At 37.3% G+C, this 24,736-nt stretch overlaps 1 long non-coding RNA gene across 2 annotated transcripts in view; it reads left to right on the top strand.

Annotated features, from left to right (window-relative positions):
* LOC136794186 (uncharacterized) overlaps positions 1-24,736 on the top strand; it is a 199,240-nt gene that overhangs the window by 132,660 nt on the left and 41,844 nt on the right. The window contains exons 2-5 of one of the 2 annotated variants that reach the window (XR_010840572.1): positions 14,442-14,576; positions 15,665-15,717; positions 15,822-15,985; positions 23,816-23,899. This is a non-coding gene — a long non-coding RNA (uncharacterized lncRNA). The remainder of the gene's footprint in view (positions 1-14,441; positions 14,577-15,664; positions 15,718-15,821; positions 15,986-23,815; positions 23,900-24,736) is intronic. The other variant, XR_010840573.1, reaches the window with a different exon arrangement.

The raw sequence follows: 24,736 nt of genomic DNA, 5'->3' as shown, positions 1-24,736 counted from the left end.
ATATATATGAAAGTGTATGTATATATGTGTACATGTGTGTAAGGATTTACTAATTAAGAATAGTTTTCATGATTGAAAAATCCCACTTGTGGTCAGGTTTGCTTCTCCTTCCCAACCTTCTTATTATAGTTGGCAATAAAACGGAACGCACTACTTATACACACCGTGACGTGGATTATCTTGAAAGATGCCAGATAGAAAAGAATGCATGGTTTTCATATATGCTTAGTATCAATATTAATATAATTATCGCAAAAGATAGAAATTGGTTGCTTGCAAAAAAATGTGGCTTGGAATGAATTTGAAGATGTAAGTTATCATGGCGTGGAGAGAAAAACTATATCTTCTCATGGATTCAAGGTGAGCTATCTATTGGTCACAGTGTCCCCTGGAGCAGTGTTTTCCAAATCTGGTTGCTACAGATTTCCAAAACTGACTCCATTCTGCCTGATTTATAATCTGAATCATGGGTCACCCAAGGTGACTCTGATAGAGTTGTCAGAGACTTCACAAAATAAGACCCTTATTTTTTAGCTCTACCAAGTATCTAAGAAATGATTTACAAATTGAGAACCAGTGTTCTTCATGCAAGTGATGCTTGGGGAAGTTAGTCTATTTTGATTGGTAATTTGTCCAACATTATTAAATGAAATTTCTTTTCATGATGTGTGCATGCCTAATTTCCTTCAGAAATATTTTATCATTTGAAATAGGAATGTAGAATTCCAAATCACCCTAAACACAATTTTGCTAACGAAGTAGCCAAAATTCTGATTCACCTCTCATCCCATGTCACTCAGCCATCTGTCTTAGTTTTCTGATTACATGGCGCAGGCTGGGCACAGAGATAATGCCTTTACTGCCACGAAAATTGTCAACAACTGCGTGAGGTTGAACAGCTGAGTCAGTATAGCCATCTTTGTTTAGCAAAGCACTGCACCCTGTAGGCTCACAGTGCTTTTTTTATCTTTCAAGTTGAAACATCCAATTCATCCTAAAGCATTCATTCTGTAATTTGTGATCAGAAACCTATGAAAGTTAGGTGATGTGCTGAGAAGAGAATGGCAGATCTGCCCTCTGGGGTGGTCGAATCTATCTAGTGTTAAATTAATTAAACAAGGCTTCCCTGGTGGCGCAGTGGTTGAGGGTCCGCCTGCCGATGCAGGGGACGCGGGTTCGTGCCCAGGTCCGGGAGGATCCCACATGCCGCGGAGCGGCTGGGCCCGTGAGCCATGGCCGCTGAGCTTGCGCGTCCGCAGCCTGTGCTCCGCAACGGGAGAGGCCACAACAGTAAGAGGCCCGCGTACCACAAAAATAATAATAATAATAATAATTAAACAACGAGGCCCTTAGACTGCGGAGGCGCTAATGCTGTGGCCTACGTGAGCAAACCAAAATCTAAGCCTGCAAATGCTTTAAGGTTCCAAAATCAATACACTAAGGACAACCAATCACAAGCAGCCAACTAGGCTTTAAGCTATAGCCAAGTTATGCTTTCCTTTCTCAGCTTCTGCACTTTCTCTAGACACGTCTCCCCCCCGTTCTTCTTGGCAGAGCCCTCTTAACCACTGAAGGTTTGGCACTGCCTGGTTGCAATTGATTTTTGCTCAAATAAACTTACAAGTTTTAATATGGGGCTTCCCTGGTGGCGCAGTGGTTGCGAGTCCGCCTGCCGATGCAGGGGACGCGGGTTCGTGCCCCGGTCCGGGAAGATCCCACGTGCCGCAGAGCGGCTGGGCCCGTGAGCCATGGCCGCTGAGCCTGCGCGTCCGGAGCCTGCGCTCCGCAATGGGAGAGGCCACAACAGTGAGAGACCCGCGTACCACAAAAAAAAAAAAAAAAAGTTTTAATATGACTCAGTTTATCTCAACACGTTATATAGTAAAAAAAAAAAGTCATAAATTTTCTCTCTTGGCTTCCTCCTCTTTAAAATCTGAATAATTCTTTTGATGTCACATTATTACAGATTAATTACGAGCATGTGAGTAAAAGCACGCAAAAGGGAGAGACACATCCATCTCTCTTCAACTCACCTTTTCACCTCGCTCGTCTGGTTTGGCATATCTTGCCTGGAGTATTCTGGAAGATTCCCTCTTGCTCTTCCACTCTGCAGTCTAGCCTCCCTCCAGTTCACTGTGGATTTTTGTTTTGTTATTCTTCCTAAACAACGTGTGTTGTCTACTTCTGAAGCTTCCTAGTTTCTGACAGGGCGGTGTTCACAATCATTTATTTAGCATTTAAAATGCCTTACAAACTGGGTCCAATATGAACCCCCTTCAGTCAATCTGAATGTATGGCTGCTCCTCTGTGCAAAGTAATTTTTACTCTGTACGTGCTATTTCATCTGCCTGGAATGCATTTCTTACCCACCATTTCTACTTGCTTGGAATGCATTTTTTTTTTTTTTTACTTGTCATTTCCATTAGAGACTTTCTATTGCTTTTTTTTAAAGCCCAGCTGAAATGTTAACATCATCTGGATTTTGCTAACCTCTCTGACCCAGTGGTAATACTTTTTCCTTTGTGCACCTATAACATCCTGTTATTTCAAAAACCATCTTTTTCACTTATGCTTCCTCTTAGTGTAGATATTTATATACCTGATTTTATATATTAAGGTATGTATTTCTTTCAAATTTTAATGTTTCTGATATTGGGTTTATCTTTAAAACTCTATGTATATTTATTGATTTTCTTTTTTCCTATTAAATTATTATTTTGATTTAACTCCAATTGATGGTGTCTTATGTTCAGTGAAATAGACACTATACCTTGTGTCCCTTTGCTATAACGTAGGTTTCTTGGGTGACAAGGACCATGTATTACACAATTTTCTATTTTCCACAGCTCCTTGCCCATAATAGGTAATCAATAAATGCTTTTTAAAGGAATGAAATACACAAAATGATATAAATATGAAAGATAATACTTGTTCTTTGGGCTGTGTGTGAAATGAGATTCTGCACTTTGAAGGTTCTCTGGGAGTTCAAATCATAAATCCTTCTCCAATATTTATATCATTTATACCTATTGTATACCTGGAATGATATACTGGGAGAGGGAAAATGTACTTTGCCTCTCATGATGTTTTAAGCATGATCTGTTTATTTTTTCTCCAGTCCAGCTTCTGTAATAATTTTTATGCCAGACTGCTTAAGTAGGCAATAATACATTTTGCTTTGCTTTACTTTGTTTCAGTAATCTTGCTCAGCCAGCAGGGAGGCCTATTAGTGGCTTTCTTGGAATCTACTTACAATAAATTCTTTCTATTTACTGTGTATAGCTCTTTGCCAAAAGTCATCCAAACAGTTTTGATGCTTCTTCCTGGCCCTAAATTGGAAGAAACATCAATTCAAATTGCTTCAAATAGATTTCCAATTATTTCTGTGCTTAGAGCATTGAGAGATTTACCTGGAAAATTTAATATCCTTCTGTTTTGTACTTTAAGTTTTTTCTTCCATTTTTTAAAAAAGGCACTTAAATGTGTCAGAAATTATCTTCACTTGATCTTTGAACCAAAGCATCTCTTCATTATTCTTCTTTCCCTCCTTGGATTGTTACTCTGAGTTTTTTAAGGATAAAGACAAAATAAAAAATAGGAATCCTAACCCATTCAATGACTTTCATTTTTTATTATGTTTTCCTACTCCGTGTCTGAATAACAAAAATAATTATAGCAGCTAACATTTTATGTTTATCTTTTGCTATGTACTGTGGGAAGCATTTTATGTCAATTATCTTAGTTAATTTTTTAAAAAACTTTTTCGAGAAGAGGGCTTTTAAAAAAATTTTTTACTTTTAAAAGGGAGACTTTTATTTTTCTGGCTGCGTTGGGTCTTCGTTGGTGCACGCGGGCTTTCTGTAGTTGTGGCTAGCAGGGCCTACTCTTCATTGTGGTGTGCGGGCTTCTCATTGCCGTGGCTTCTCTTGTTGCGGAGCACGGGCTCTAGGTGCACAGGCTTCAGCAGCTGTGGCATGCAGACTCAGTAGCTGTGGCTCGTGGGCTCTAGCGTGCAGGCTCAGTAGTTGTGGCACACGGGCTTAGTTGCTCCACGGCATGTGGGATCTTCCCGGACCAGGGCATGAACCCATGTCCCCTGCATTGGCAGGTGGATTCTTAACCACTGTGCCACCAGGGAAGTACCTATCTTAATTTTTACAGTAAACTCATGAGGAAGAATTGTTATTATTCCTGTCAAATGTAAGGCAGATGATATAATTTCTTTTCTCAAAATCCTCTAATAGCTTTTTATTCTCTCTAGGGTCCTTGCTATGAACTAACAGGTCTGTTCCCCAGCTCTGACCCCCTTTACTTCTTGACTTCCTCTTCTGACACTCTACCCTTCATCTCTCTGCTTTTACTGTCTCTTGCTATCTTTTCTTGTCAGGCATAGTCTTGCTTCAGGGCCTTTGCACTTGCCACTCATGAAATTCTGTTTCTTTTTTTTTTTTTCTTTTTTTGCGGAACGCAGGCTTCTCACTGTTGTGGCCTCTCCCTTTGCAGAGCACAGGCTCCGGACTTGCAGGCTCAGCGGCCATGGCTCATGGGCCCAGACACTCCACAGTATGTGGGATCTTCCCAGACCGGGGCTCGAACCCGTGTTCCCTGCATCAGCAGGCGGACTCTCAACCACTGCTCCACCAGGGAAGCCCTGCTGTTTCTTTCCATGGATATCCACACTTGTTCCCTCACTTTATTCAGGTTATCATCAAGGTCATCTTCTTGGTGACATCTTACCTATCCCACTCTAAAATATCTATCAAATACCTATGTAATACCCCTCCAATAGTTCATATCCCATTCTTTTATTTTATTTTTCTTTCTAACATTATCATGTTCTAATATATATTTGTCCTCAGTCTGTTTTGCCTCTCTCATTTCAAAGTGTGAAGGCAGAGATTGTAGCCTCTTTTGTTAACTTCTGTATTTTCAAGCCCTAGAGCAGCGTCTGACACGTAACAGGAACGCAATAAATATGTGTTGAATGTATAAATGTATGAATTAGAGACATTAAATAATTTAAATTCTTTTAACTAGTAATTAGTGGAGCTAAGGTTCCACACAGATCATTTTATTTTTTCACATTCAGCTTTTGAATATACTTCAGGAATTTGTTGTATAAAAAGTGGAAGGTTGTCTGTAGCTTCTCCATAAGTAATTCTTCTACATAATATTGTTTGACAAAATAGACCAAGACTCTCTGTTCAGAGTTGACTTAGATTCCTAAATGTGTTTCAGAAGCATTTTTAGATACATCATGCATACAAGTTGTCTCCTTTGAATTTATTTTTTAACTGAAATGTGTCCATAATCTTCTCCTCTCTGAACTGCCAAATTATACCACAGTCTGTTGATCAAGATTGATTCTGAGCATGTGGGACACATTTTGAACAAGAGAGAATCTTGTTTGTCATTTGTAGTGTGATAGCTAATGCACTGGGAACAGATTGCATGGACATTAAACTTCTGTCCACACATCTATGTTCAACAACTCAGACAATAAATATTTGCCTTGATGATTGCTTTTGCTGGAGAGATGCAAACTGCCATGGCTTCAAATTTTTTTGTATTCCTGTTCTTTTCTGAAGAAACTTTGACTTGAATATGAACACTGGCAAGGAAAATGTATCATTTTTAATACACATTTTCGGGGACTAGTTTGGTGATATGCTTCTGGAACAAAAGCTAGAGTATAATCAGTCTACTAATAGGAGCAGAAAGTCATTTCTTAAAATGACTCTACAGCCACCTTGTTAATGTTGAGGATGATTGGAGCTGACTGATTATCTCGCTGCTTTCTTCTTACAGGAGGTCTCAGCGCATGAAGCGGTTCATATGTAATTTAGGTTTCCATGATTTCCAACAACCTAATGATACACAGAAAGTTGAAATAAAATTCCCACTTTTTCCCAGATAAAACAGGCACATTTTCACTCTTTGAATATCTGTCTTTTAAAGACAGAAGGATATCGTGGTTGATGGAAAGATGATAATGTAATGCCTCTTTGGTGATTTGCTTTTCTAATACATTATTTCAAAGTTGTCCTGCTAGTGCCCTGGGGACCCAGCGACATTTTTGTATATAGTTTCAGGAGAGAAAGAGGGTAGGAGAGGCAGCTTAGCCTAGAAGCAGCTTAGCCTAGAGGCAGCTTAGCCTAGAGGCAGCTTAAGCTATAGTATTTCAGACAATACTATACTATACTAAACTCTACTATACCATACCATACTATACTTTAAACTTATACTTCCAGACAAGTATTTTAGTGGTTTATATTTGAATCACAGCTCTGTAATTCAACAATGCTTTATAAAATCCCCCCTCCTCTCTCATTTTTTAATATACCATAGTATCCCTGAATGTTTCATCCTCTCCCTTTACTTCCTGTCTTACCAAGCCCCAAACCATGTGTCCATTGTTTTTGGAAGCATCCTCATGCCTCCAATCAGATATCACTATACCTGTTTTCCAAATTCAGGGTGATAATATCCTGGGGACTGGGTTTTCAAGAGAGCAGAGAAGAAGGAAGAGAAAGAGAATGAATAAATCCTTCATAACTGGAGGTGATGTAAGAAGGCTAGGATCAGTCAAATGTTAAATTTCTTTTGTCTCCATCAGAATATTTTTACCTAAGATCAGATCTATTAATATGAGGGGCTCCACAATGGTCAGGTAAAAGTAGCATGCCTGTAACCTACAGTGTGTTCATGAGTGATTCAGAGATATGAAAATAGATATTTGGGAAGGTATAATTTTGACGCTAACACATGAGAACTAAGATATTACAACAGTAATTAATTCTTTAGTCATTCTGAATATAACATTTTAAGTTTGCCTTTGCTTTGGACTTTATAATGAAAACATAATTGGGGTGATGGACGTTTCCCTTTCTTCCTTTTGCAGAATGTCCACCCCTCTTTCTATCATTATCTCCAAGCTCCTAAAAGACAGTACATGTGGAGTTTTTGATCAAGCAGGCTTCCTTCCTAACTTGATGAGCTGAAACGGGATGACGTTTTAGTTTTCCTTCTAACTAGTCTTGAGCTATTTATAGTGGATTAACTTCCTCTTTCTTAGTCTTTAAGTCTTGCCTGATCCATCTTGGTTCTCACTATACATTTATAGGTATGTAGTGAACTCCTACTATGTTCCAACTACTGTCTTAGGTACAGGTTATATCCATGATGTGTCCCTGCCACAATTTTGCTTTCAGACTCAGAACTAGTATTCAGCAGAATGAACCCTTAACTCATGTCTACCCTGCTAAAATATGCTTGTCTAAATCTTTATCATCAAAATTCTCCTGAGAGTAGGGAAAATGGTAATCAAAGGGCTAATCCTCTTCCTTCCATTCCCCCATCCTATAATATCTTCATTTGAGCAAAAGGTTTCTGTCATGTTCTTTGCTCCCAGGGTGGGTATTAAGTTTCACCTCTGTATTTGTTTTTCTTTTGGAAGTGGGTATTGCTTTCTTGACTGCATATACAAGACTCCTGCCCAGTTTGTTCCTAATTTGGGGCAAAGAGCATGACTGTATATTTAAGTGGGGTGGTGAAGGACAAAATCGTAACTGACTTGAAGATTTACTTGCACAGTGAGATCAGTCTGTTTCTGGTAGTCAGTCTTAGTTTGGGTCCCCCCAGGAGCAGATCTGGAGACAATAGAAGGACTTGAGTGCAAGTAGTTAGCTTGGCAGGTACAGGAAACATGAGTAGGGGAGTGGGAAAGAGACACAAGGAAGGTGGGGTAGCCAGTGTGCGAAGAACTATCAGTGCAACCACTGCTATTGGTAACTAGATCTTAACACTTCTGGGAAGTTCTGAAAAAATGGTGTAAAACACACACCTTGCCTGTGGGGTGAGCAAGGTGGGCATTTACCAAGCAACTCCATTCAGCCCTTGGTTTCGACTGCTCCCTGGGGTAGAGGTGTTAGTTCCTTCCACCACCAGTCTGCTGGGTGCAAGGTATGGCAGCCTTCCAAGTCTTCAAAGCCTTCTGGGCAAAGAGATGCAGATTCTGGCTGTTGGTATTTGTACAGGAGCAAACTGAAGTAACAAGACCAGAGGGATATGGGCAGGGAACCAGCAACATCTGCTCTAGACTAATAGTCCACAATTTTTATTTTCATGATTTCCAGTTATTTGGCACATGTAAAACGCTTAGCACGTATCTCTCAGCCCATTTAAAGTACTCAAAAGTTTACTTTCTTCTTATTCTTTTAGGTAAATAAAATTTCTGCATTATGAAATAAACTGACATGATTCATCTTCATACCTGAGCACTTAATTTATCAACCACAGGATTAGTTCAAAACTAGTCTTATCAAGTAATACTTCAGGGTGTTGTATATTTGATCAAAACTATTTTAGTAAGTTCTATTATAGCCCTGCTGTTTGTGATTGGAATTTCTTCATACATTTTTAATGCTTAGAATAGACACATGTTAACCTGCCTGTAGAATTTTAAAATGCTAGAGCTAAAAATAAACATACAGATTATATAATCAGGGCTCTTGCCACCTGGTAGCTATTCGGCAGATGAGGAAACTAAGGGTCAGCGAGAACCACTCGCCTAAAACTGTGAAAATAGTCTTTTCTTTCTATAACCCTGCATAAAACTGGTGAGAACTCTAGATCCAGGGTAAAATGTTTTGTTTTCCTGGGACTGAGGATTAGATTATAAACGTCTAGAACTAATGTGGAAGTCTCTGCATTTAGAGTTGTTGGCTATGTCTTGGAATTTAAACTACTTGTTCCTGTGGTTTCTTTTCTCCTTGAGGTGGAGATACAACAGTGATAGGGTTTCCTTATCTTTGTGGATCATACATATGGCTCAGATGGTGTACGTATTATTTTTTTAAGCTTTCATCATCTACATACTCCTTGCACCCAGTCGGTTGGCTTCATTTTATGTTTAACACTGTGCTTTGATGCTTGACTTCTTATTAATTTTACTTCCAGAAAATTCCCTGGACTGGCTTCCATTATAAAGTCTTTTTATTAAAACTGAGAAGAGTAAAGTGTATAAGCAAGTGGGAATACTTTAAATTCTTCCCACCTTGATTCCTACTAGATATTTAAGATTTATAATAAAGCAAAATACATTGAATACCCAGACATTTAAATATGGACTTTCTTTTGCTTTTACTCATTCTTGCATGCTTCTCAGTATTGAGGCTACAGAAACCGTGAAATTTTTCTTGGGAATTCTTAAAGGGCTATCAAAATTATTAAATAAAAATGAATTCCCTTAGATGATAATGAATTTTTAACTAACTGTTAGGACAGAAATCTCTTTTTTGTAAAGATGACTCTAAATTAAAAGGTATTGTCAAATAGAGTAATTCAGAAATTGAAAGATGATCAAAAAGAATCTCAACTACATGGAAACTAAGAAATTCACTCCCAGATTATTCTAGAATCCAAGAGAAGACAGTGAATATTGCAAATTCTTTAGAAAGCAATTTAATGAGACACATCACATACAAACCTACAGGCTATAGTACAAGTTGTAATCAGAGTCCTAATGCTTACCTTAGGAGAGAAAGCAAAAAATAGAAGAATTAAGAAGTTAGAAAAAAGAAAAATAATGCAAGAAGAGAGACTTTCCTGGTAGCACAGTGATTGAGAATCCGTCTGCCAATTCAGGGGACACGGGTTCAATCCCTGCTCCAGGAAGATCCCACATGCCACGGAGCAACTAAGCCCGTGTGCCACAACTATTGAGCCCGTGCTCTAGAGCCCTTGAGCCACAACTACTGAGCCCGCGCACCACAACTACTGAAACCCATGCACTCTAGAGCCCACGTGCCACAACTACTGAGCCCACGTGCTGTAACTACTGAAGCCCGTGCGCCTAGAGCCCGTGCTCCACAACAAGAGAAGCCACTGCAATGAGAAGCCTGCGCACCGCAGCGAAGAATATCTCCTGCTCACTGCAATGAGAGAAAGCCTGCACGCAGCAACAAAGACCCAACACAGCTAAAAATAAATAAAATTTTTTAAAAACTTAAAAGAAAAAGTAAGAAGAGACAAATAGAAATAAAAGATGTTATTTATGAAAAAGAAGGCAAAATTTTTAAAAATTCTAGAGAAGATAAATAAATACTAATCTGGTTCTTTGAAAATGACAGTAACATCATTACCCCTTAAAGTCTATTAAGGAAAATAATAGAGAGTAAAAATATTGAAAATGACCAAAGAGTAGCACATATTTATTTGTTGAATCATGAATTTATAGCGTGGGAACTATGTGCAGGGCATTGTACTGATAAACACCTTATTACATTTAATCTTCACAAAGACCCTTTTTTGATAGGCACTACTTTTATCCTCATTTTACCTGTGAAGAATCTGAGGCTTAGCAGGATTAGAGAAAGTAATGTGTGCAAGATTACACAGCTGGAAATCAAACCCAGGATATCAAATCCAGCACCTTCATTCCTAACCATTGGTTGGAGATGGCAGTTCTTATTTATTTATTTTTAGTTACAGTTCTAATGGAAAACCCCAGTGTGGATTCTATAAATCACCCTTCTAAGAATTCTAGTGTAAAGTTTAAAGTACTTTTTAGTTAAAGAAAATTTCCAGGCAAAGTCCTACGGAATAGCATCAAACTTTTAAAAGTTTGTTGTTGCAAATGCATAGAAGTATCTTTTGGATAATCACCTACTACAAATGTGGGAAATTTAGTATCAGTTGTGGGTAGTCAATCTGAACTCTTTCAACCCCAAGGTTCTGTCCTTCCTCTGGTTAACAGGACGAACTTTTTAGGAGGGACTATATTCTCTCACCTGTAGAGTCTGACCATGGCGATTTCAGTAACATGAATTCTTCAAAACGGGATTTCTTCCTCCCTCTACTGAAAAGTCTTTTTAGGACTAAGAAAAAACTAAGATTTAATGTGAACAGAAATCCCATGGCCATGGTTGAGACTTTAAAGTAGAAAGACTATTTACTAAAAGTACATTATTTTTCTCTTCACACTTAAAATGCTGATTGCTTTAAACATGCACAGTTTCTGAATCTGTTCAACTGTCTGCTTATTTTCTTGTTAATGCAAACCATGAATATGTTATCTGAATCTAATTTAGCAATTTGAACTTCCGTTAACACCACAAATAAAATTGATATACTCTCTCAGCACAACATATAAATCCTTTCAGGGTGAGGTATGGTGCTTTAAGTTATACAGGTACAAATTTCTAATATTTAAATAAAAATATTCTCCTCAGTTCCAGCATTTCATACACTCTTTGATAAAAGAAAGGATGTTATGTTATGGAAATAAAGTCAAATAATTTTGGACGGAACATAGGGTCTGTTCCTTGGTTGGGTGCCAGTGATAATCTGGCCTCAGTGAAGGGAAATGTCCAAATATTTCCCTTGGGGGGTAGTAAAACATTTAGGGCAAAATAGTAAAATGCATTAATCAGTTATTAATAGGGTAGCAAATAGCATGGGTGTTAAATCAAGTATCTGATTAAGTAATAAATATTGAGTTAGCAAAAAATATTTAAGGAATCCTTTTAGAGAGACACCTTCACTGTAATGTAAGGTACTTATGTCAAATCCTTGTCTTGATTTTCCTCATGCACTTGAAGTGCTTGGCAAGCACTGGCACATAGTAGGCTCTCTAATACTTGGCTGAAGGAAAAAAAGCTTATTTACTTATACTAGTGAAATATGTTAATGCAGAGTAAACATTTTAGATAAAAGGCAGAAAGGATTTTCTCTATTTGGGATCTGTTGAGAACCAAAGCATGTAATCAAATTAGTTGGGTATTTCTCAGAATGCTGAATGGCTCTGCAGAAAGGCATCGATGTAATCATGGGTTAGAAATTCTTTGCAACAGTAATGAAGCCAATAAACTTGGAAGATTAAAAGAGATTCACTTCTAAGGAATTAAGTGGACTTCGTTAACTTAATTAAATTGTATGTCTAATCTTTTTTAAGTCTAGTGGCAAAAGGCTTCTTTTTATGAGACTGAGTTGGAAAATTCTCATTTAGACCACCATAACATATTAGATTATGAAATTATTTCTTTCAGGCTTGTGAGAATTTTAAATCTAGGTTCCTTTCAGTGGAATATAGGTTTTTAAAGGGCAAGTAAACATTCTTCTTAATTTTCCAGCAACGTGCAAAAGTCACATCACTGGGGCATTTGGAGATTCATTTCAGTTATAACCCTAAAGTTGTCCCATGGAAGAAGAATGGGTGGATAGGAGAACTAAAATTGTAGAATTTTAAATGTCACATTGCAGGTGATTATAATTCAGTTTATTTTTGGCTGAGTTCTCCATAATCAGAGCTCATCAGACTATTGACTATATTCAAGAGCTAAGTAATTAAAAGGAAGAAGACAACATCACAAGTTAAATTTACCTAATCTCCATGATTATTCTGGCCCATGTTGTTAACTTTTGTGACTTCCTGGGATGTAACTTTTGGACCCTACAATCATGTACTTATGACTTGCTAGAGCTTTGCAAATACATGTATTTTCTAACAAAGTTCAGATATAGATAAAACCAATCTCAAATGATAGTATTGGAGTATTTTGTCCTTGAAGGAAAAATCTTAGCCAAAAAATGTAATAATTCAACATTTAACTTAATTTGACTTTAAAAATGACATTTCAATAAATGATTAGGTCTTTAAAGAAGAAACCATTGTTTCTCCACACTTAAAATTTAAAACCCAATGGAAAGAAGTATTGGAATAAACTACCAGTTGACAAAATTTTTAAATTCAGTAAACTGTGCATAGACTTGTATTATAGCTGTTGACATCTATATAGTTTGCTTACAGTGACTGTAACATTTTCAGAGGGTCCAATGGATAGGCCTTAACTTTAACTATAAAGGCAGTTTGGAGAAATAATACAGAGAAATTGTGCTTATGAGCCCCTTCTTGCAAAATCCAAGAATCCTTGCTCTGATCCACCTACCTATTTAATAGTTTGCTTAGTAAAGGATTATGCCAGAGCCATCACTAGCTAGGTCTTAAGGCCAATTAAGGCTTGGTGAAAGGAAGATCTAACCAATTGATGTCCACATAGCTTAGAGTCTATTTGATCTAGGTCAGGTGAAAATCTAGTCTCAATGACCATGTTTTCTTTAATTTATTATTTAAATGTCTTTTTTTTAAAATTAGGAAAGTAATATATGCTCACTGTTTCCAGTGAAAAAGGAAGCAAAGATACATGAAGAGAGGTTATTTCTCTTTCCTTACTCCTTTCCTACCTTAAAAAATGTTATTGGCACAACTTTATGCTTTCACATACAAAAGTATGAGTACATATCAAAAAGTGTATGCTTTATAGATGTTTGCTTTTATAAAAATGCATCACATTGAATATATTACTCTGAAATTTAATTTTCTCATTTAACAATATGAATAGACTTCTCAAGACAAGTGATATAGATCTAACCATGTATCAGAAACACATGGATAACTTAAGACACAGATTACTGGGCCCCATCCTCACACATTCCAATTCAGCAGGCCTGGTGTGGGACCAGAGAACATGCTTTTCTATAAGTTCCTGGGTGATGCTGAGGCTACTGGTCCAAGGGCCACACTTGGAGAGTCGTTGGCCTAATCTATTCTTTTTGATAGCTATGGACTGTTGCGTGGAGTAGATGTACTGTGATTTATCCAACCATTTCCCTTGTTGGTGTCCCTTTATTTTTTCTTGTATTCTGCTACTATAAAATAGTGTTGCGATAGACATCTTTGTTCATAGAACAGAGGGTTTTTATTTCTAATGGATAGATTTCCAAATCGAGATTAATAGGTCAATCCAAGAGGTCATTGCAATTCACAAATTATTTCCTATCTGAGGTTATATATCCCTGTTTTTTCATCCGTGCTTTATTCTCACTATATTATTATTTCTATATGAGATTAATGAAAAAATGACATCTTGTTGCTTTTACTTGCATTCCTTTAAACCCTAGAGAGGTTAAGAGAATTTTTGTGTATTTATTGGCCATCAGAATTTCTTCTTCTGTCTATGCCTTTTCATCCATTTTTCCTTCAGTTACTTCCATTTTTCTTAATTATTTCTGGAGATCTTTTAATACAAGGAATATTAACCCTTTATCTGACATAGGCATTGAAAATATTTTCCTCAGTTTCTCATTTCTCTTTAATTCTGCTTATGGTATATTTGCCATGAAAGGTGTTTAATTTTTACATAATGAAATATTACATAAGGCTTTTAGGTCTCCTGCCTTGCCTAGGAAAATCTTGTATAATGCAAGGTTATACAAATATTCTTCTTAAATTTCTTGTAATGTTTTAACCACTATGTATTTTGCATTTAAAAACTTATTTCATCTGGAATTAATTTTAAAATATCATGTGAAATTGGGGTACAAGTGGCAGTCCTTTCCCCACTTCAGGGACAGGGCATTTTTCTCCTCTGTGTTTCTTCCAGGCCTCTGGGTCCATAGGACCACATGCAGCAAATGGACAGGTGCAGTCTTTCTGGAAGAGAAGCCCAGGCTTCTGCTTGCTGATTTCCTTCAAGAAATAAAGAAACCTGAGTCATCATTGGAGACCCCAAACATAGGTAAGCCCTTTCCCTTGGGTCTGATCCCTTGGCTTAGATCACAAAAGAGAATAGTTTACAGCTGATTCTTGGTCCCTAAAGACACCTTTGAAGTGTTATATGTCCTGCTCACCAGCCTCCCATCCCAATATGGTATTATTTAGAAGGGGTATTTAGAGTGAATCAGGAATCTGTTTTCAAGCTACTCTCTTCTCAGAACACAAACATTACACAGTTAATACGTGTTTATACTCATTGGGGGAAAATTAGTAAATAGAGATTAGAAAAAAGAAGGCAGGAAAAATCACCCATATTTCAACCATCCTGATATTCCTAGTCTTTTGGTATATATCTTTTCAGATTATATAAATAAATAAACAGACAAATAAACACATAAATTTTAAAATAGTACTCTCCATGCTTTTTTTTTTTGTGTGTGTGTGTGTGTGTGTGTGGTACATGGGCCTCTCACTGCTGTGGTCTCTCCTGTTGCGGAGCACAGGCTCCGGACGCGCAGGCTCAGCGGCCATGGCTCACAGGCCCAGCCGCTCTACGGCATGTGGGATCTTCCCGGACCGGGGCACGAACCCGTGTCCCCTGCATTGGCAGGCAGACTCTCAACCACTGTGCACCACGGAAGCCCCATGCTTTTTTAAATCTCCCCTATTTTTTGACATTTAGGTTGCTGCCAATTCTTTGTTGTCATATATACAATGAGAGAAACATCACTTTAGTCACATTTTTGTGATGATTTATTATTGTTCCTTTAGTATAAATTTCTAGAATGGTGTATATTCATATTTAAGATGTATATTCATACTTAAAATGTTTCCAATTTGCTCTTCAGGAAAATTCTAAAGTTTACACTCCCACCAGCCATGTACGAGAATGCCCATCAGTCCATATAACTCTACAGAAAAAAGTTTGTATGACCAAATGCAAACCCAGTTTCTCTTTAAAAACCATTTGTTCCTTCTATGGTAGATAGATAGTTTATTTTTACTGTTTGGTTGCTCAGGATTGTTTTTCCCTTTTATGTGTAAAAAAGCATCACAATTTCCCACTCTTGTGTGTTTCACATTTGGGTGAACTACTTCCCCCTGCTCCAGGTCTGGGCTCGTATGAACACATCAATATACACATCCTCATCCTCTAAGACTGAGTAAGTAGTCCAAGCCAGGTTTGTATCAATTTTGGGATTTTACTACAATGAGAGAAAAGAAGTTCTCTCTCTTAATCTCTCTCTCTCTCTCTGTTATTCTCCAGGATTTTGAAAACAACAGAGAAAATTACAGCAGAGAAATGGAGGGAGAAGGGGGAAATGGTGAAGAGAGGAAGAGGGGGACAAGAGGAGCAAGACAGAGTTAGCTGTGCCTGAAGCAAGAGCTTCTGCTGGACTTTATATCAACATGAGCCAATCACTTCCATTGGTGAGTCTACCTTTCCTCTTACTCCTTTTTAAAGGCACTGATCTAGCGATTTTTCTATTGTATAGTCATTATTCAATCATCTAGAATGGATTCTTAATCTTTAAAGGTAAAATAATTATTTTTCAGTCATCACAAATAATTTGGAACCAAATAAACAAGCTTTTCATTTTCTTAGCATTTACTATTACAAAATGTTTACTATTACAAAAAGGTTCACACAAGGTAGGTTGTTTGTCTCCTTGATAAAGTAGAGAACAGAGATAAGAGAAGACTTTTTTCTCATTCCTTCCTCACCTTTGAGCTTTGGCTATTGTATTAACAATCTAATGGTGACAAGTGACTTCGGTTCCCTGGTCACCTCATTAATCACATTAATGATGTCAGACACCAAAAGGAAGGTAGAGAAATCACTTGCCTTATCATCTAATGTCTTTCCATTAGGGACCCAATCAAGGAGTTTTAAAGACATTGACATTGACAGCAAATAGGCAGTTGATATTAAATCGGCTGAAAGCAATAATAAAGCATGCAGATTCCAAACAAGCTAGCAGTAACCTAGTGGGACTAGGTTAATCATTTCATTTATCAATGTTTAAATTATTTTCCAGGAAAGCTCTTTAGGAGGTTAGAGGATAATATTGCTTTTGAAAAGATAATCATAAATTCTGGTATTTATTTGCACAACTCATTCCTAGGCTTGATGGAGCTCCCAAATTTATTACTGGACCTAGTATGAAAAAAGGGTCATGTCTTTTGTAGGAATGGCCAAGGGTTACATCTCGGAATAAGAATAAGAATATTTTTAACTGAGAGAATTAGGAACACCCACATATTTGGTACATCACTGGTCCTAGCTACCGTGGCTGCATCTTGTTACAACTTATATCACATCACAGAGTAATATGCCATTATAGTATCGATGACACAACTTAATCATCAGTCAACAGCCATCAGTTGTTTACATTGATTGGCAGTATTTATCTCTTTCAGATTTTTAACTATTTATCCAAAGTTGCTTAAGATAGGCAAATAAAGGCTAACTCATGGAACTTTGGGAGAACTTTCTGCTCCATTAAAATTTTGAGAAAGAAATTTTTGGATTCTGGAAATTGCTAGAAAATTCCTCAGAATTATTTTCATTTCCATACTTCACCTCAGGGTTCTTTCCTAACTTTCTCAGATGGATTGAGAAATAAAAGAGGGAATACTGAGACCTTTTCTCAGAAGTCTGCAAAAAGCCACTTCAAGCCCTCTTTCTTTCTGAATGCCATGTTTTCCAACATCTAGTCCCAGCATAGAGCTTGTGCACAGATAGTATCAGTAAATGAGAAATTCTAATATCTTGGACACACCTTAAAAGGATAGGTTGCCCCTGGCAAAACCAACCAATCAACATACTTTGTAATGCTTCCTTAGCTGCTTAGTATGGGGAAGTCAAGTCATCGTTAACATGTTCTTTTGAAGTGATGATTTATCTGGTGTATTGTCAGGGTTTGAATGCTCACAGGTAATGAGTTTTGTTTCTTTTGTTGCCTTTGCTTGAACTAATGCAAAAACTAGTTGGTGTTGGCTGCACGGCTTGAACTGCCCACCCAGTAGAGAAAAATTAAATGTTTAAAGTATTGGGTTGGTCAGTAGTGTTTTAAAATATGTGTAGGTGATTGGCTCTGCCTCTATCCAAGGGAATAACACCTGATTTTAAATGAAAAGTCCAGTGGTTTTTTGGGCAAAGGCTATATTATAGCACCCCATGGAAATCCTTACTAGTGCCTTTGACAGAGATTTTCGTGCCATTCAGTGTGGTCTGTTCCCCTATTATCCAGACTAGAAAGATGACCTATTCTGCATTTGGGAGCCATATAGGGTTTCTAAATCCTCTTCAAGTGGTATGCAGACAGCAGGAGGATAAGGATGGAGCTACATGCTAAAACACTTGCTTCCCTGAGTGGGTGGGGCTTAGAGGCAGTAGGTGCTGACAGAGGCAGTATCTGTACTTGAATATGCATTTCTCGCCATGAACCATGACCCAGTAATGCTGGCATGTAGGAGGAGAACCTAAGGGATTAAATGCAGGGAATTATACCTTGATAATTCTCTTTGGAGGGAAACCTAATATATGGGATTCCTTGCTGTCTTTGCCCAAGAAGGGATGCCAGGCTTATAGGAAAGCTAGTTTTACTAGTAGAAGTAGGTAGTTTCCCAGTAGCCTAACCTAGTAGCTTGGGCAAACCAAGTTATGCCCTCAACATTCCTAGGCTCTTTAAGTAATATCTATGTAATTATACCTCTAATTAGAGGGAGAGAGATAGAAAGGCAACAGCCCATCTCTCTTTAGTCCTCCAATTTGAACACACTTCTTCTAGGTATGTGGCTAGTAATGAAAGCAGTAATTCCCCTGTTGGGATAGCTGAGATTTTGTTCCAGGGAAAATGAAGAAGTAGAGTTGTGTCTAGATGAGTAATGGAAATATGTTTTCTTAATTTTTTTTGTATATATTTCTTTTGCAGTTTTCCTAAAATGAGCATGAATTATGATTCAAATGAGACAAATGTTATATTTAAAATTATGTTCAGCATTTTCCAGCAACAAATTTCAGCACTTGTTTCTTACGCTACTCCCTTTCCCAAAGGATTGAGCCCAGACAGAATGCAAGAATTTCAGTACCTTATCTACTCATTTCAAAAGCATTCCTGAAATCTATCATAAGTAGCAGCTGTTATAAGAACTTTCTACTCCCTTAAACACCTAATCCCCTGTGACACATTCCATTTATCCTTCTTTTGTGGAAACTACAACTTTAGCTGCCCCATGTGGTGAGACGTGCTGATTTTATTTTATTGCTCAGGATTGCTGCTTTCAAATTGCTGGAAAAATGAACTTATTCTATGACGATCAGTTTGTCGTATTCCTCCTTTCCCAAGTTACTGTTCTAAAGTATCATCCAGTATCTGAAATAATTCTTTATCTACTCAATATAGTTCTTGTCTTTTACCTTGTACCTGCCAACCACTTTATATTGGTAATTTGTGCGGGTCTATGCTAAGAGCTTCTTTGAAGAGCAAGTAAATTATGACTGCTTTGAACTCCTTCTAATCAAAACCTGCTGTTTGAAATTCTGACTGTGATTTTGCTTCTGCTAAACCGTGGACAGTTTTGGCATAGTTATTTTTATTCTTTCCAGCTAATGAAAGTCTGAGAATAAAGAAATGATCTTTTGGTTTTACATTTCTAAAGGTGCATTTGTTTAACTGGCAAAATGATCACAGAGTTTTGGAAAGTCAGATTTGGAAGGGACCTCAAAGACCATCTGGTCCAACCTTCTCATTTGTCAGGTTGAGAAAAACGAGCATTAGACCTCAAACATACAGTAACCAAACTGAAACTAGAATCCATATCTCAGGTCTCCAAGTTCAGTACCTTTTTCCCTCCACTATATCTGATCTATTATAATTTACACTCAGTGGAAAATGTAATTTCATTTCCTAATTTCCAAAAAAAAGAAACGTTAAGAATGCAATCTTGACTCATCAGAGGGGCTTTAGTTGCAAAGGACAGAAACTAACTCTGGCCAATTTAGGAATTTTCTGAAAGATCATAAGAGGCTCAATTAATTCCTTAGCACAGGTTTTCAGAGTGGGGGTTGATTAGGGTAACTGAGGGAGAAGCAGCATGTTCACTGACAAAGATGGCTTCAGTGTTCTTCTCACCATCACTAAACATAGACAGTTTTCTTTCTGACTATAGGCCCCTGAGATTCCTTTCCTTAGAGTATTTACTTTAGAAAACTTACAACTATAACATCTCTCTCAGACCCTTACAGATATAAATCTTTTCCCAGTCTCCTGACAGTTTTACAACCCAAGAATGTCTTCCTTAAGAACTTAGGAGCCATTCCTTTGAATGGTAACCATCAAAAAAGATAGAACCTCTATCTCGCAGTCTCTGTGGAACAGTCGTAGACTTACTTCAATAAATGTCAATTATTAAATACAGGTGGTCTTCAAGATTTGTTCAGTGCCTGAGTAATGTCCAGAAGCCAGCCACTTTCTATCCTTTTGCTCTACTATCCTTGACCTGTTTTTTTTCATCCTGAAACAACTAATGGCTGCACAATGGCTGCCAAACGTCCATGTATCACATTTATGTTCAAAAGTAGGAAGCAGGAGAGAACTAGGGCAGCTTGAGAACTACTTCTTTCCTTTTATCTCGGAAGGATAGATTGTTGTTCCAGAAGCCCCCAGCATATCTCCCCTTATGCTTTATTCACTAGACATAGTTCACAGGCTGCTAATTAGTGGCAAAGGCAATGGAATTAGAAAAAAAAAAGAGATTTATCCCCTAGCAATGGATGAGAAAAATAAATATTCACCCCCCACCCTCAGGGTTGGAAGAGAAGCCTACTTTCCTCAAGTACATTGCTGGCAATCTGATACCCAGACAAGAGCATGTCACTATTAGCCAGGGAGAATGGTGAAAAGGCAGTTATGTAGGGAGTCAACAGTGTGTGCTACGACCCACCTTGGGAGGCTTTGATTGTGTAGACTTATGTGGGGTTAGATCTGGATGCAGAGCAGAAGTCTGGAGCAAGGACTCCCAAGAGGAACAGACAGAGATAGAAATTGCAGTAGATACAAGAAGCCTTGTAAGATTAGTGATAAAGAGGACTGTAGAGATTTCAAAAAAGCCCTAGAAGACTCAAAAATATTACTGGGCACTTGTCTAAAGGGTAATTGGAATAAGTTTCTGGCAGGAAATTTGGCAGCATATGTTAAATGCATTAAATTTTCATACAGTTTTTGACTGTTGAGAAACTTTACTTTTAAGAGTTTACACTAGGGAAACAACCAGCTCTGCATGCAAAGATTTACATATTAGCATGTTTATCATAGTGTCATTTATAGTTATGTAGGCCTGGAAACAGGTAAAATGTACCATGGTTGGGACTTATGCAAATAAATCAAAAGTTCATATTTTTTGAAGAATATTTAATGATTTGAAGTATAGTAAATGCTTCTGAGGAAAAAAGCAGTTTTCCAAAAAGGTTATATATGTGGGTGGAGGAAAAACACAACATAATCAGGATCTTCATTCTTACATGGTAGACTTGCTGCAGATTTTTAATGTTATTCTTTATATTTGGGGGTTGTTTGCAAAATTTATACAGTATGTAAGAAATAAATTCTGTGAAAGATAGCCCTTAGTTTTGCCTAGGGTAGAACTGGAACCTGATGTTTATTTCAGATGTAGAATCTGTGGTCAGCCATCCAAGCTTGTTTCACTTTCCATGCAGAATTTAAGTTACATGTCAAAACAGCTCACTTATAGCTCACAGTCTGTGGGTGAGGGAGCTGAAGCCAGAGAGGCCAGGTAACAAGTTCACAGTGCTGAGAAGGTGCATCATCACTTCTCACCGGGAAGAGTATTGCTAAGCTAGGCCTCCTTGTTCATTCTGTCCCACCTACTCTTAGTTCCCCATCCAGCAGTGAGTTTGAACTTAAAAATCTAAGTCAGATGATGACACACACACTTACTCAAACTTCCTAGAGGCTTCTGATCACATTCAGTAACACCCATATCCCATGAGCCTATCTCTTGCTATCTTGCCTACCTCATCTTCTGCATGGCTAATTTAGTCTAGTTACAATGGTTATCTCTTGTCCCTTAGACCCACCAAGCCTGACCCTCTTGAGAACATTTGTGCTGGCTGTTCCCTCTTCTGGAAATACTCTTCTGTTAGGTCTTTAAATGGCCTACTTCCTCATCTTCATTCATTTCTGTCATTCAAATGCTTTCTCCTTGAAGAAGCCTTCCCTAATCACTACATATTATAGTCCCCCCTCTCTCCACCACCCCTCACTTTTTATTGTGGATCTATGTAATTCTTCTTTATAACAGGAAATACGCTATTCTGTTTGTTTGCCATTTGTTTGTCTGTCTTCCCTACTAGAATGTAAGCCCCCTAAGGGTAGGGACTTTGTCTTGCTTCCTGCTGTATGCCTAGTGCCTAGAAAAATGGCACATAGTATGAGCTCAATAAAATCTGTTGAATAAATGTATCAATAACAGCCCATGCTATCTCACCTCAAATCACATGCTATTTTTATTATACTTTAATCAGAATATTTGTATGGTTATAGATCCTTTTAGACATGTATCAATTAATTAGTGATTAGAACATGTTTTTAATAATTCTTTCATAATTCTTCATAAAACTAGAACATCAAACTGTATTTCTTAAGCAGCTGTACATCTGGAAAGAAGAAAGTAAAGATTCATGTACGTTAATATTCTAATTATTTTCAGAGTTTACTTCAAGAGGAGGGAACATTATACTGACCAGAAAGTCAGTTTAACTTGTCTATAAAGATTTATCACAATTAAGTTTTTCTGACTACTTAAGCCCTACTATTAATTAGAACAGGTGATTATTTTATAAACTAGTTTTAATGTGTTACAGCTATTAGTAAGCTGTATTTAAAGCATCATTAGTATGAAAGTGCATAGAGATAGAAAAGTTTACTGTGTCATTACAGTAAATTATGCAGTCCTTTAAAGGACTGCATAATTTCAGTGATGTGTTAGTTATTCCTGGGTATAATGTCAAGTGACTGAAATGTTGGTAGGTGGGCAATGAGAAATGAGTTTGAAGCTGATGAGTTATTATCGCTTCATCTTTTGCCCTTTTATTGGTCTTAATATTCAAAATTCAATTTGAGTTACCTCCTTAGATAACTGATAAATTTTATCTCATTTCTCAGTGGTATATATTCCATTTTCATTATTTTTAAGTTTCAATTCCTAGACTTAATAATTAAAAAATGATATCTGCCATCTAGAGAGCATTTATAATGTGCCAGATATTGTGCCAAGTTCTTTGCACACTCTCGCATACAATCCTCTTAGCAAGCTTTGTTTTTCCTTTGTTTTTCTTTAGACTTTTAATTTTGAAATAGTTTGACTCATTAGGAGTTGTAAAATAATATAGCGAGTTCTTCTGTATCCATCACCCAGTTTCCCTCAGTATAATTGCTTACATAACCATAGTACATTGTCAAAACCAGGAAACTGACATTAGTAAACTATTAACTTGAATCCAGACCATATTCAGATTACATCGGTTTTACATGCATTTTTTGGTATACAGTTTTAAGAAGTTTTACCATATGCATCTATTCATGTAACCATTATCACAATCAAGATACAGAGTTCCATCATTGCAAAGAAATTTCTTCAAGTTATCCCATAATAGTCACACATCCCAACTAAACAATCTGATAACCACTGATCTCTTTTCAATTGCTATAACTTTATTACTTTAAGCATGTTATATAATTAGAACTGTCAGCAACCTGTTAAAGCAGGTACTATTATTTTCTTCATTTTAACCTAGGACACAAAGATGCCAAGAGTCTGGGAGGATGCTGTGTTAAAATCAGCTGGCCAGTAAGAAATGGGCTGGGATTCTAACACAGGCTTATTTGACTCCAAAGCCTATGCTCTTATCTATGCTGCTCATTTTTCTTCACCTACTTTGTAACTGATAAATGCCTAGGTCCTAATGATATTAAAATTATTATTTTCAGGAGTTATAGACAAGTTTCCCTTTGAAAATTTTTGTTATTTTTCCAAGTGAAATAGTCTTTATTGAGTTAGTTTAGATATCTCTATTTGAGTAGAATAGAACGTTATAGAATGTATGGTAGTAAATGGATCTTTCAATGGAATGGAGCTTATCTTGGAGGACATCTACTCTAGCACATTACCTGGCCCTTTCTTAATGTTATATGCAAAGGAAATTTTGACCATTTTGATGTTATTTATACCTTCCAGTTGAAAGACTTGCCAAATTGGAGGATTCACAGGGGCCCATAAAGGAAAGTAAATCAAAGATGGTTACAAATGCAGCAGCGTTAGGTGAGTCACTAAATACAAATTTTGAAAAATGGAATAGACAAATATTTCTACTAGGTAGTTTAAATCAGATTGAAAACTGGTGGGTTGTGTATTAAATATGGCCTAGAGGTATTTTTATTTAGTCTGTGTAGTGTTTGAAAAACTTCATTTTGAAATAGTTACAAATATTTAAAAATGTAAATTTATAATACAAACTCTGAGTTTCTCGCTTCTTTTGGAAAATTAAATAATCTGGGACATTGATTCTGCATTAAAGCTGAAGCTAAGTCATTACTTTCTCCTCTATGTTGGATATATTCTTTTCAGTGTGCTTTAGTCCTGCATTTGAGTTTGTGACATCTGGTCAGAAGACCGAGTGAGATGATCTCTTGAGATTTCTTCTGGTTCTACAGTTTTAAAACTCTTTTAAAAAAATTAATTACTTAATTAATTAAGTAAGTAAGTAATTTTGGTTGTGTTGAGTCTTCATTGCTGTGCACCGGCTTTCTCTCTAGTTGTGGCGAACAGGAGCTACTCTTCACTGTGGTGTGCGGGCTTCTCATTTTGGTGGCTTCTCTTGTTGAGGAGCATGGGCTCTATGTGCTTGGGCTTCAGTAGTTGTTGCACATGGGCTCAGTAGTTGTGACTTGCAGGCTCTGGAGTGCAGGCTCAGTAGTTGTGACGCATGAGCTTAGTTGCTCTGCAACATGTGGGATCTTCCTGGACCAGGGCTTGAACCCGTGTCCCCTGCATTGGCAGATGATTCTTAACCACTGCGCTACCAGGGAAGTCCCAACAATTTTAAAATTCTTGAATTGGAATTCTAATTACTCTCTCTAGAAAAGCATTTTCTATAAT

Source organism: Kogia breviceps, chromosome 4 (assembly GCF_026419965.1).
Source record: "Kogia breviceps isolate mKogBre1 chromosome 4, mKogBre1 haplotype 1, whole genome shotgun sequence".
NCBI lineage: Eukaryota > Metazoa > Chordata > Mammalia > Artiodactyla > Physeteridae > Kogia > Kogia breviceps.
This window is presented reverse-complemented; position numbering and strand designations above follow the sequence as displayed.